Source organism: Canis lupus, chromosome 4, assembly GCF_011100685.1.
Source record: "Canis lupus familiaris isolate Mischka breed German Shepherd chromosome 4, alternate assembly UU_Cfam_GSD_1.0, whole genome shotgun sequence".
Lineage (NCBI taxonomy): Eukaryota > Metazoa > Chordata > Mammalia > Carnivora > Canidae > Canis > Canis lupus.
Genome location: NC_049225.1, coordinates 6,747,301 through 6,762,068, shown reverse-complemented (window position 1 = coordinate 6,762,068; position 14,768 = coordinate 6,747,301). Strand labels below are relative to the sequence as shown.

The 14,768-nt window shown below is 39.8% G+C and overlaps 1 protein-coding gene across 2 annotated transcripts in view; it reads left to right on the top strand.

Moving 5' to 3' along the window:
- The window catches only part of MAP3K21 (mitogen-activated protein kinase kinase kinase 21), a 51,779-nt gene that overhangs the window by 2,094 nt on the left and 34,917 nt on the right, over positions 1-14,768 (top strand). The gene's annotated exons all lie outside the window — the stretch shown is intronic.

Here is a 14,768-nt window from a genome sequence, read left to right as displayed (position 1 = left end):
TATAATTTAGATTACAACTTCTCAAGTGTTAGATGCAAATTCAAACAAGATATGGCATAAGAGAGTGTGTTCTTAGAGTTTGAACAGAGGCCACATAAAGGACTCTGGAATTGTTTGCTTTTGGACTGTGTTACAATAAAGAGCGCAGTTTTCCATGTACTTATTTTTGTAAATACTTCAAACCCTACAGTCTTCACTACCAATGGGTGCTTATTTCCTAAAATGTGCTTTCATTGAAAGTTGTGTTTCACCTGCTGCCATCGAACGAGACCTGTGTGCCCTCTCTGTGGGTCCCATAAGCTCTCTGCCCACTGATGTCCTGCAAGCCTTTATCTGCTGGTTATTTTCTGCAAAACCAGGTCTTTTAAGGACAGTAAAAAAGAACAACATTGCTTTCTCAGTCTTGGCATTTGTTTTGTGATACACATAACATCTGCCATTCTACAGACTCATTCTCTTGCAGGACATCAGATTACTAACATAGGCAAATGACTTGGTTTAGACTGGTCCTTAGACCAAAAAGCAAAAGGGACTGTAACGATGATTTTCCTCATCATGCTTAGTCTGTTTTATTGGGTTGTGATAATGTTTGAGGTCCATATGATCTGTTCTATTAACATGTTTGCTGATGTTTGTAAAAGCATAGATGGGTAGATTAATCCATATTCCAATCATAAACCTTTTTATATGAATTAAAAACTTTCAAAGGACTGATACTATTAAATAGTAAAAAGAAATAACATGACCCCCAAATAATAACATGGTTAAATAGTTTTCAGTGACAGCAGGAAACTTGAACAGCAGAACATAGACTACTGTGCAGATGGCAGATATGTCATTGGGAGGTGGTTATATCCTGCAACTTAGTTTTTAAAAGCCTTTTCAGGCTTAAAAGAAATTACCAAACTTCCTGGAGCATTTTAATTTCTAAACATTTTAGTCAAGGTCTCCCTTGCTTTAAATTGTTGCACTCTGAAAAGACATAATTGGTTTGGTCACTAGCCTAGCCAAATATTTGTTACAATATGACCATTACTATAGTTTAAAATTACTACAACATGAACATTTTGCAGAGGGTCTAAAATGTGCAAATCCCAGTGCCTAGCACATTGGCTCATCCTTGCTCTCTGGCGTTATTGAATGAATAAATTCAGACACTACAAGACAATTCTCTTGTAGTGCTTGAAACTATAACTTCTTGTTCAGACTTTTGAGAACAGATGAAGCTCTATTACAGTGTGTTTTGTTTGAATTTATTGGTTATTTGCTAATGGTGGTAGTGAGTTAATGATAATGTAAACAACGTTTTAAAAATCAATATTGAATTTTATCTTCATGCTGGAGTCCACAAAGAGCCAGTGTAAAACTACCTGGAACCAGGCTAATTGAAATTATTGTTTAAAACAAATGTTTAAGTTTGTCATAGAAAGATACGGCTCTTGACATATTTTCCTGGTCTTTTCTCATTGGTCTTTTTAAAAGTTTTATCATATATGGGAGACAGTGTTTATGTTGAAATAATAGCTGTGTTGTGATGGCACAAGCAACTTTGTTCCTTTTCTAACAGCAAAAGACTGAAAGTTGAACCAAATTAGCAAATTTTAAGCATTACTTATGTTGTTAAAATATGCTAGGCCCTGTCACTCCCAGGATGCAAAGTGTATAGAAAATGTTTTGCTAAGTCTATCTATATGCAACAACTAGAGAAGAATATGAAGCAACTTTGGGTTCCTGAGAACATGGCCAGTTTTCTGTGAATGCAGAGAAGAGAGAAAAATCACAGTGCATTTATTCAATATATCTTGAGCCCTCCCCTCACCCCACCATCACTTCTGGACCCTGGGGGCACAGTGGCGAACCAGATGACAATATCCCCGCTGGCATAGGGCATAGTCTAGTAGAAAAGATAGACAACAGTCATGCAGTGGCAAATATTAGTAAGTGCTGTTGAGAAAATACGCATGATCAGGGTAGATAGTGATGGGGCTGAGGATGAGGGTGCCGATCAGATCAGACTGGGTTGATGGATGGAAGCCGCTCTGAGGAGTGCAACATAGATGTGGATAAGGAGGAAGAATAAGTCAAGCAAAGATCCAGGCCAAAGGGAGGGTGAAGAATAATAAGCCCCACTTCCCGAGGAATGGAGGGAAGGCTGGGAGGCTGAGGCAGAGGTGGAATAGAGGTAGGTATGGTATGGCTTGAGGCCATGACCCATGGGGGTCACTTTGAGTGCTGTCTGTCCAGAGCTAGGAGCATTCTGTGCAGAGGAGCGGTGGGATCTGATTCTATGTTTATAAGATTACTTTGACTGCTCTGGAGGATGTACTTAAAATTAGCCTATGTGAAGGCTATGGAGGTTGCTCCCACCAGACAACACATTGGTTTTACCCAGGGTGCTAGCAACAGAAGAGGCTTTCAGGGAAGTTACCAAGGAGGAGTGAAGATAAACTAGTACAATATGTAAATTACTGAGGATGGTTTGAATTATTTGAATTTAGTCTGTGTTTTGTTTATTCTGGCATAATTCAGAATTGAAAAAAAGATGGTATGGCATAATTTATGTTTGTTTTTTTAACATTGCTTACTCTGTTGTGGTCTTGGTGGCAGTTTAGTGAAAATTAACATTCCATGAGAAACTGAGCCACAAGTTTTGGTGGCTACTTTTATACTTATTTCAATGATTAAGCATCTTTTTAAACCTTCTGGCGAATAATTATTATATATTATTATTTGCAATGGCATTTACAATCAATAAATAGACATACTTAGTAGCTATGCAGTGATGCATAGTAAAAATGGTTAGAGCGCTTACTAAAACAAACTACGAAAGAAATCCAATTTTTTTAGTTTTTCTCATTAATACAGTGTAAATAAAGGAACTCTTTGAGAAAATTATAGGAAATGTAATTTCCAAATAAGGTCCTTAAATAGCTCATTGGAGTGATCTGGAGGAGCTATTAATTACGCTATTATCAGTTTAAAAACACACATCTTCTTTCTCCTCTCATCTGATCTTTTACTCCAGACATGTAGCTTCATGCCATGGCCTCTTCCCACTTCTAGGGGCACAAGGAGATCAGTATAGATACCCCAATGGTGGCAAGAACTAATCTGCTTCTGAAAAAAAAAAAGGCTAAAGGATATATATATATTTTTAAAGGATATATTTTTAAAAGAGCAGCAATGACAAATGGTCCCCACGCCGTCCCCTACCATTTTCATGCTTGCATGAAATAATATATAAAATAACTAGGCCACCACTCATTTCTTTTATAGTTGTAAGTGGGGGGGGGTCAGTTATTTGATTCTGGATTATACAGATTTACTCTTCACTCTACATATCCAGTCATGTTTGCAGTCATTGTCAAGTGTTATCAAAGCACAGTGAAGGAAAGAGGAGAAGGGAAGACCATTCTGTCCGTGTCAGAAGGTGTCCGGAAGCCCTGTTTTCTCTTCTTGCGCTAGCACCCAAGTATTATAGTGCAGTTACTGGCAGGAGCATTGCCTTCAAAGTCTGTCAGACCTGTGTTCCATCATTGGTGTCGTCATTTACGAGCTGTGTGACCTTGGGCAGGTTGTATAACCTCATTGAGCCTGAATTTCTTGACTTCTGATACTGTCTACTGAATCCTCCTCTTGGAGATGGACAGAGTCCTGGAGGGAAAATAAGTTTGAGGTTTCTTTAACCCATCAAATGCATTTGTGGAACTGGCATGAAAACATAGGGCTTTTTTTAGGGAACCAAGAGTAGTTGGGTGCAGCTAGAATGAAAGGTAGAAAAGGGGTTTTCTGGGAAGGAAACAGGCATTTAGCATGTGGTCAGCAGTGAGTGGGTGACTTGAAGGCCATACTAACAACCACTGGAGGTTTTAAGGAGGCAAGTGGTCTGATCTGCTGACAGATTAACATCTGTACCGAAAAAAAAAAAAAACTTGAGATAATTTGCTTTATGACTGTACTATCATAGATTATCAGTAGGGCAGTAAAAATTAAAATACTTAGACATTGGCTTGACGTAAATTGTTTATCATTTATGACCGGAACCTAGTTTTTAAAATCAATATTCATTTTGTGAGTTAGTTTAGGGCATTTTCTCTCTCTGATTCACTATAGTTAAAAAACAGTGACCAGATTTACCATGCCAGGCTGATGACTTTTCACTCCAAATATCAAAGTGACTGTCTCCAAACGCTCCTCAGCCCTCAGGAGCTCCCAAAAGGTGAAACACCTCCATAAAGGGTATTAGGGGGCAGAGGAAGGGTTCCTAGACAGGCTGGTTTTATTTTGGAGCTTGAAACAAATTTGTACAGGAGACCTCCAATCAGTGTGAATTTAGTTTTTTTTTTAAATTCTTCTTTTTCAACTACTGCTTCTTCTCAAGTGCTTTAACCAAGGAATAGTTGTATTGAGAATAAGGGCTCACATATATCTAAAGTTTATGAGGCACTGGGTACTGCCCCACCTCAATCCTCACTTATTCTTCGCAGCAGCTTTTTGAGGTAGGTACTTTATCCCCATTTTACAGAAGGAGAAACTAAAGCCAGGGTTTAGTTTCCTTTATCAAGCTCATTTGGCTTGTCAGAGAATTGAATCTAGAGCCTCTAATCCTGGAACTTGAGCATTTATCTTCTCCATCTATTGCCTGGATGAACAGTTCTCACATGTTTGTTATCAGGACCCCAAAGAGCTTTTATTTATGTGGGTTATTGCTATTGAAACTTAAAATGATGAAAATAAAAATATTTAATAATTTGAGCACCTGGATGTCTCAGTCAGTTAAGCATCTGACTCTTGGTTTCAGTCAGGTCACGATCTCAAGGTTGTAAGATAGAGCCCCGTGTCACCATCTGCTTGAGAGTCTCTCTTTCTTCCTCTGCCCCTCCCCTCCAAATAAAATAAAATAAAAATATTTAATAATATAAAAATAACAGACCCATTACATGTTAACATGGCATATTCAATGGGAAAAAAAACTTCTTTTCCAAAAGAAATTTAGGAAGGAGAGTGACATTGCTTCATACAACATATGACTTTGATGCTACACTTAATAGGAAGACAAATGAATGTTCATATCTGTTTCTGTATTTAATCTCCTGCTACCTTAGGGATGCCCAGGGGTCCCTGGACCATACTTTGAGACCCCCTAAGCTAGATGATCAGTTCTGTTGGCAAAGAATAGCACTCTAGAGCAATCGTTCCTAATCCTAGCAAAGCATCAGAAGCTCCTCATGAGCTTTTAAAAAATAAAATTTCTATCTCACTTTTGGATGTTCTGATTTAGGTGACCTTGGCTGGGAACAAGCAATGAATTTTTTTTTCCTGACATTTTGTTTAGAAAATCTTGAAGTACAGAATTGAAGGAACTTCAAGCGAGCATTTACATACTCACTGCATACTCACAGATTCTACCATTACTGTTTTACTAACTTGCTTTAACACTAATCTGACCGTATCCATCCATTAATACATCTGAGCTTTGGATGCAGCAATATATTTTCTTAAAAAGCTTCTGGATGATTTAAATGCAGAGCCAAGTTTGGAAGCTACCATTCAAAGGACCAGGTTTGTGGGTCTCTTCTTACGGTTATCTGGGTTGATCTGTAAATCCTTCCATGAACACAGCCTGGATCTCAAATCCAGTTAAGTGTCTGATGAAATTGCACGGTTGCCACTGAAGGCACCAGGTGAGAGTACGGGTGGCCTATTATGGGCTTGTGTTTCTGGGGAACGGAAGCTCTCTAAGCATTTGTCCCTTTGACATTGGGTGATGAATAGTGTCATTGTGGTATCTGAGGTTTGCCCTCTGACTCCACTGCTCACCAGCTGTGGGTTCAGGGCCCTGGCTTCCTGAATAGGGTGATGTGAAGATAAAGTGAGATAGTGTACTCCTGGGGTTGATACACTTTTCCTGTAAAGATTCAGATAATAAATAGTTTTGGCTTTGTGGAGCATAAGGTCTCTGTTGCAACTGGTCAACTCTGCTATTGTAGCCAAAAGCATCTACAGACAGTATGTGAACAAATGAGTGTGGCTGTGTTCCAATAAAACTTTATTTAGAAAATAGGCATTGGGCTGGATTTGGTGCATGGGACGTAGTTTGCTGACACCTGGTATATATGTCAAAGTATTTAATAAACTGTAAGACACAATCTAAGTGTAAGTTGGTGACTATGCTCATTTTTATATATTGTTCAGAAACACTTTGAGTGCTTTGAATATTTCCTTTGTGTGTGTGTGTGTGTGTGTGTGAACTCATTGATACCTAAAAGTTTTCCACAACTCTTTGTAACCTTAAGAACATTATTAGTCATTCTGCAATATGTAGTGCCATGTAGTCATATATTTATTCATCTTGCGTAGGGGTGAGGGTCTTTTTTATTTGGCTAATTTGCTTGATTCAGGCCAGCCAGCAGTATGAGGAAACAGTCTGGAGCTTTGTTCTCTGTAGGAGTGCTGCCATCTGCGTGCTTTGGCAGGTCTGCTTGTAACTTGGGTTGATAAGTTGAGGGTCAAGGAGGAGGCATGAAGTACTATGTTGCTATTGTAACTGTTTCACTACCAGGTTTCATTACTAGTCACTTTTCTAAGCTATTGGAAAAAGACCAAATCACATGCATGCCACTTGGGGAAGTATCTTGATTGCGTATAGGAATGTTTGAGTTATTACTGGCCTACGATGATTTGAAGGAGTTTAGTCTCAAGTTTTCTGCAAATGTTGAATGAAATAATATCATAAAGGACTCTCTGTTCACTAGTACATTAGTGTAGAACATCGTGGAAGAATTTCTCCCTCGGTTTGCTTTATACCTACTTTGTAGAAATACTAAGGTAACACAAATGTTGAACTATATTTGCACACACAATGAAATGTATGAAGTTTTCTCATTGAAACTGAGCATTGTGTATGTCCATGAAAAGGTTTGTACAGTGGCTTTTGTTTTTGGTGCAAGAGCAATATGAAGCTCATTTTAGTCGACCCTGTCTCTTATTTTCTTTATAGGAGTCCATCTCCTTGTATTTAGTAAGCTAACTCATTCATTCATGCGACAGCTGTTTATCGATTGCGTACTATGTGCCAGGAACCCTCTGCAGCTCTTGGTGCTCAGTAATGAGCAAAGCAGAAACACGATCTCCGCGCCCCTCCCCTCCCCCCGCCCCTGGAATTTACATTCCGGTGAGCAACACCAAAGTTAAACAAGAAATAATAAAAGATGTAGCATGTTGGAGAGTGGGTAAGTGCTCAGTAGAAACACTAAAACTCAGGCTGAAGAGGGTGAATCTGTTGCGCTGAGCAGTTGAAGTTCTGGTTGTATGGGTGAGGAAGGCCTTCCAGGAAAGGTGCTGATCAGGAAAACCGGAAGGAGAGTGGGAACAGTCACCTGGGGAAGGACAGAGTGGTAGAGGGACTAGAAACTGCAAACTCTCCAAAGCAGGAGGCCAGCGTGACAGGAGAGGACTGAAGGACCTGAGGGGGATGGAGACTCGGGTCAGGCGGGGTCTTATGAGACCTTTGACTTTAGCATGACCCTGAAGAGTTTTGGACTGAGGTCTGGGATCTGACATGCTCTGTAGCAGGATTAAGCTGGCTGCGCATCGAGAGAGATGGAAGGGAAACCAGGGCGGAGGTCAGCAGTTAGGAGTCATCTGCCGATGGATGGTATTTAAAGCCCTGAGGTGGGCAGAGATTATCTGGGGAGTGAATAGATATATCCAAGATTTGAGGCCCTCATCCCTAGTCCGTAATGAGAGATCAGTGAGATAAGGAGGAACCAGAAAAGGAAAGGGAGCCTCAGGGGGCCCTGGATGCTCTGGAGGTCAGTGAAGAGCGTGTTTCAGGGAAGAATGATCAGCTGTGTCAAATGCTGCAGACAGATAGCAATTCAGAAAAACTATTCTGTTGTAATTCTCTTTAAAATAGTCTTCATTTCCTAATACTGTCTCAGGAGTGCAGAGGTGAGCTGGTTTTCTGTAGTAGCTGCTGACCTCACGGGAGAAAGCCGATAACTCATTCTTCTTCCTATTCCCTTTTTCCTCTCTTACACCATTGATGTACCCATTCATTTAACAAATATCTACAGAGCAGCTAGCTGCTCTGCAGCCTTAGTAAATCAGTAAATAAGGTTAATTAGGTGCAAATTCTATCCTCCAGCTGCTTATAATTTAATCAGAGAAACGAGAGGAACAAGCAGGATACGACATCATGATACAACTTCAATGCGTTAGAAATGGGAGCTTCTAGCTGAGGTCACGGGGAAGGCCCCCCAAAGGAGCTGGTATTGTTTGACTCCTGTAATATTGGAGCAGGAGGAGAGTGAGGAAGTGAGGTGTTCTTTTTTTTTGGGGGGGGGGAATTGGAGATTCCAAAGGCTAATGGACTTGAAATGCCCTCCCAGTTAACACCTTGGTGGGAAGGCGGTGCCGAAGCCCTGATGCCCATCAGGAAGTGGGGTGCCCACCCCGTGTTGCTTTTATGGAGGATGGGAGGGGAGAGCTTTCTATACAGCAACATTATGCTTTTCAGAGGTGGCCAGTAGGACACAGAATTGTTAGGATGCAGCATTCATCCTGGAGGGCACAAGAAGACCTGGAAAGGTCATTTCAAATGAGGCCCAAAAGGGGCTTGAAGGCCAGGGGGACAGTTTGCATTTGTCTCCACTGACTGGTGAGTGAGTGAGTGGAATGTGTGTTGGGGGAAGCAACATGGTGCCAGTGAGGGATAGATGGAAAGAAATGTGTGAAATGTGGTACTGTTCAGTAAACTTAGAAAGTTAGCACTTATTCCCTATAGGTAGTTGTTTTCAGACTTGAAATTCTCAGAGTAACCTTCCTTAGAGTGAGAAAAATCTGTTTATTAATACTATATTCTTTGACATTTTGCTTTTTTCAAACCTGTTTTCTTTCTTAGGACCTTTTTTTTTTTGGGTAATATATTTCTAGTTAAAGATTAATGTAAACTAACCCATTTGACTCAAATGGAATTTGGACACAGCAATCCCATAAATGTTGAGAAAATAGAATGGATACAGTGTAATTGCTTTTTTTAAAAAAAATATACATTATATGCTATAATTCTGAAAATGGCAATGTGCAACTTCAAAGGAGCCGGAAAAACCAAGTGCCTCATGGTTGAATAAGTAGACTAAGTACAAGGTTGTAAAGGCTGATTGTTCAAGAACAGAGCTAACGAGGGTCAGAAATCTTCACTGAAGTCTCACAAAGGGGGCTCAAACATGCGTCGCTAGGTTACTCACAAGAATTCACCATTTCTGTGGCCAAACAAGTTTATTTGCCTGGTCTGTACATTATGATTGCTGGTGGCGGGTTGGTGCGCTCGGGCTCTTCTGGGCAAGGGCAGGAAGCGGAAGTTGGCTGCCAACCTGGAGCCCTTAGGCTGAAACCTGGCCAGGTGCCTGAATCTACCTGTCGGGACTCTGGCTATTTTTGGTTTCGGTCACTTTGCCCAAAAGATAAGGAATTTCAGGAATTCTGCTGAACACCTCTGAAATTGAATCCAAAACAATGGGGCTTTCATGGAACTCCAAACGTTTGACATTCACAATGTTATTTTAACTTGTTTTCTGTTGAAAGTGTGGAGGCTCTTAGCTCCTGTGGAAATTTGGGCTGAGGGGAGGACAGGGGAGGTGTTCTAAAACTGTCAGTACTGTGGCTGCTCTAGCACATTGTGCCCTGACATGTATTTAGAAAGCAATCAATTTTAAATATTTCAGTTTTAGTTCCCACTTTTATTTCTGTTTTCACTGATTATGGGGCATTGTTGGCTTTGCTTCTCAAGGGCTGCCAGGCCTTCCTGGGTTCTGCTGGGAGAGGGGCAATCAGTTTTTTTTTTTTTAATATTTTATTTATTTATTCAGAGAAAGAGAGAGAGAGAGCAGAGACACAGGCAGAGGGAGAAGCAGGCTCCATGCAGGGAGCCCGACATTGGACTTGATCCCCGATCTCCAGGATCACGCCCTGGGCTGAAGGCGGCGCTAAACGGCTGAGCCCCCAGGGCTGTCGGGGCAATCAGTTTTATTCTTGTTTTAATCAGTGCTTCCTCGTGCCTTCCTATGTGGATGTTTCTAAGAGTGAAAACACATATGAAAATGTCTTGGAAAACAGAGTTCAATAGAACTGCAAGCCATTTTGATCATTAATTTGGGGTTCTTTTTGGTGATAAGAATAACCATTGTTTAAAAGTGAAATTAGGGGGTGCCTGAGTGGCTCAGTTGGTTGAGCATCTACTATCATCAACTCAAGTTATGATCCCCGGGTCCTGGGATTGAGTCCCCCATCAGGCTCCCTGCTCAGCCAAGAGTCTACTTCTCCCTCTCCCTCTGCCCCCGCTCATGCTCTCTCTCCCTCAAATAAATAAACTTTTTTCAAAAGTGAAATCAGTAGTATAGCGGAAAAATGTAATACTGCTGCTGAAGTACCTGGTTAATTTGATTTTTTTTTGTTTGTTTCTGTGGTTTAAATATTTAGGTTTTTGAGGGATTAGATTTTTGGGTTTTTTGATATTTGTGAGGAGTAAGGACTGAGAAAAAAAATTTACCCTAAGCTGATGTGGAAGGAAGGAAAATTCAAAAATTAATCTCTTAAGTGATCTACAAAATGAAATTTCTGGTTGTTTTGTCCCCTTCTTACAAGCAGTAGCTTTATCAAATTTGCAGAAGCCTGGGGAAGTCATTTGCAGATGGGATCTAAAATCTGGCTCTATATTGTTAGCCACATACTTTTTTGATAACATTTCTAGACTGTTAACTGTGGAGATTACAATTCCCACTTCAAAGAATGGTATGAAGATGAAATGAAATATTAAATGTGTGCAAACAACTATACATGGAAGAGGATCAATAAATGGTAGTCAATATTCCTAGTATTAGAACTGGTGATAATTATCACTAATACCAACTATTCTGTTGAGCAGTCAGTGTAGCGGGTACTTTGTTAGATGATATTGGGGGATATAGGGGAAATTTGTAAGATTCAGATCATAGGATTTAAGCAGCTTTGTATATAAATTTAGGGTAATAAGTCATAGGTAAAAAGATAATGGACAAAACAACGTAATATATGGGTAATAGGTGGTTAGAAAAATGAAATAGTCACTATTTTGTAGGATGCTCTGGAAGATTTTCCTAAGGAAGCTGGACCTTGAGAATTGGTAGAGTGTAGATAAATGGAAAGAATAAAAGGTTATTCCAAACAGGAGTGAGTCTCCCCCTCCATCCTTCACTGTATATACACAGTGTACCATATGGTACAGCATTGAGATCACAAGTAGGAAAAATGGTAGAATTTTGGCCTTGCTACTTAACAACTGTATCATAATGGACAGGCATATAATATAAACCCCCTTAAAGCTGACCATCATAGAACAGGGGGTCCTTGCTCTCTGAATCTCATAGTTAGAGGTCAGTTGGGGAAAGAAATGTTACAACACAGTGGTATTTCTTCAGTATTGGCAACTTATGGAAATCCCCACTCAAACTCCTCTTCATGTCTAAATCTAGTGTTGGCTCTCTCCAGTTGCATTAACTCTTTGACTTTTATGGCTGTTTAATATTGTAAACATTTGACAATATGAGTTGGCAAATAAAATACTAATCCATTACAAAGTGAAATTTTTAAGTCTTGAAAAAGATAAAAGATTCCCTGAAGTCCATGAAAGTGATTTTTAAAAACTTACTAAAAACACTTTCTAATATATTGATAAAAGGGTGTGTGTGTGTGTGTGTGTGTGTGTGTGTGTGTGTAATCTTCACAAACTGCTGTTTCAGACACTGTTCTAAGCAGCTGATATGTATTCATCTCCTGCTCACTCCAACCTCATGATGTACCGGCTATCACAATTCCCATGACAGGGAAAGAAACAGAAGCAGGGAATCCGAACCAAGCAGTTGTGGCCCTGGAGTGCACGTCCTTCCTCACTATGCATACTGCCTCCATTGACATCAGTTGGTAATTATCCAATGATAGGAAATCAGAAAGAAGAGAATGAGCACCTGAATGGAGAGAGATTTCTCCAAAGGATAAAAAAAGCTCTTGTGAGAAGTTGATAAAAGCTTTTCACCTGAGCAATGTAGACAGCAGTTGGGAGTCTCTTCCTCTGGGGTGAGACTGCTGGGGCTTCCCTGCTTCTTAGACATGTGACCTTGGACAGCTTACATAATGCCTGTGTTGCAGCTTCCTTATCTATACAGACAGTAAGTAGTAGTAATATACCTATTGTATTGTATTGCAGTGTGGATTTTATGATTAAAATAGGTGTAAATGCGTTTGACAAATTGAATGTTCTTGGTAAATGTTAATTATTCTTATAATTAACATTTGGGGAAATGGTCCTCTTTATGATCATGTTCCAGAAATCAAAAAAGATGAATGTCTTATGCTTTTCTCCAATTTTGTTTGGATAATTTCTTCTAAAAGACCTCCCACACCTGTTTTGCTTTTATCCTTCTACGAGTTAGCACGTAGTTGCAATAATGACACAAACGGCCCTTTTTAAAAAACAGAAGGATGAAGTAGACTTACTTTCATTTTATTTTTCAAGGTAAAACCTGAATAGCAATCCCCCATATATCCTATTTACTCTGAAATTGGGATTATTGTCTAAGTGGATTCATACTGTTGCTATGGTTTTTTTTTTAGTATAAATTGTCCTCTGAGAATGAAGGCCTATGCCCTGGGATTTTTATGACAATTGGATGAAATAATGGATGTATGCAAGGCATATAGGAAACTCTGCCCTTGTTAGCAACTCTCTTATTAATTTGTTGTCATTTCTACTAGGTGGGAATGGCATGAGCAAAGGGCAAGTATAAGAACGTGCATGTTTTGTTCATCCACAAGCATCCAGCATATGCTCTGAACAAAGATGAGACATGGAGCAGATACGTGAATATTAATATGAATTGAACATATTTGTCCTCATCATCTTCTTCTCCCTACCAACTCTATCTTTATCTCTGTCTCTCTCACTATCTCTGTCTCTCACTCATACACTCACTCTCTCAGAGCTAATAGTCTGGAGGAGAAATCACAGGTGAAAACAAGAACTTATTGTACCTTATGCTTTGTGAGGTTCGTGTGAGTATGGAAGCAGGAATCATTTCTTTTGCTTAATGGGTATTTCAATAGTTTCATCAAAAGGACACTATTTGGGCTGGATGAGGAGTTTAAGTGGAAGAAACACATGGTATAGTTTGAAATGTAGGCTGCTGTGCAGATGTAGAGGCTATGGTGACCCCAATTTTGGAGTGCTGACATTATCTCTGAGTTACACAGAATCATGGAAGTTTGTGTTTGTTTTAATGAGAGTTTATTACCATATAACTCACATACAGCAAAATTCACCCTCTCAGGGTGTTCAGTTTGATGAGTTGTGACAAATATGTATAATCTACCATCATCACCAAGACAGAGAATTTGCATCACCCCAAAAAGTTCTCTTGTGTAGCTTTGCAGTGAAGCCTGGGCCCTCAGCATTTGGCAAGCCCTGATCTGATTTCTGTTCCCTGTCCAGGATACTTATGGAATCACAGCATGTGACCTTTTACTTCTGGCTTCTTTCACCTAGCATGACTGTTTTGAGATTCACGCATATTGTGTATATCAGTAGTTTGTGTGTGGAAGGTTTAAAAATAAAGGAAAGCTATGACACTTTAGGAAAGTAAATCTGGCCCCATGAGGGCCACTGTCATTCCTGTATGTGGCCATGAGGCCAGAAGTGATATGATGACAGAGAAAGTGGAAAGGGGGATTCAGGTCAAGTGGAACAGCAGAGCCACAAGTTGGAATGCAGGATTTTAAGGAAAGAATGAGATAAGTCAGTCAGCAGAAACAGTAGGATTAAACCCTTCACTTTGTGGCAAATGGGAAGGAGGAACCTGGTTGGGGGGCTGCATTAGAGCCATGTGGAAAACCTAAGGAACTTTCTGCATGGTGATAGGGGGAAAATCAACCGCTGGAAGGAGAGAAGAACCCCAGGTGCAGGGAAGGGCAGGGTGTGTGGGTGCAGATGAGGAGAGAGAGAAGTGTGTTTATCATAGCTACTGTTACCTGAGAGCTCAGGGCTGACTCTGGCGGGAGGTCTGCTCCCGGAAGTTGTTCTTGAGCATTCTGTATTTTGTCAGGAGGCTGGGGCCTAGGAAAACAAGCATCCAGGGTGATTTTTTCTAGGGTTTTTGCTTCTTGCTATATTTTGAGCTTTAGTAAAGCAATCTTAGCTCATAAAATACCCTTATGAGTTAAAAAATCTATACGCATTTTGCAAGTTTACTGTAAGATACTGTTTTATAATAATAATTTATAGTAACACATCAGTTGTGATATTCGTTAATACATTCAGTAGAAAAGGCTCTGCATTGACATCAGGACCTAACTTCTAGGAAGAAAACACTATATTCTTACTAGGGAAACTCTCACAGACTTCTGATCCTATCTGTGATACCTCAGTAAATGTTTCTTGCCCTTAGAAATTATTTACTTTCTCATAAAGAGAAACATTCATAAAGAGTGCTAAGCTGTGTTGTGCCTATGGATTTTCAAAAAAAAATTGTAATTGCAGGCACCAGTGGCCTACGATATTGGTGATGAAGATTATGATATGGGTGATGTAAGTAAGGCAAGATAGTGAAATACAAGCCCATTCTCATTTACTCTGCTGACTGAAGTGAAGATTATTGTCTTAAATACCAAGGAAACAGTGTGACTATAAAATTATAAGAATGTGAAAATACCCCACGTTTTTATTTTTTTTAATTCTC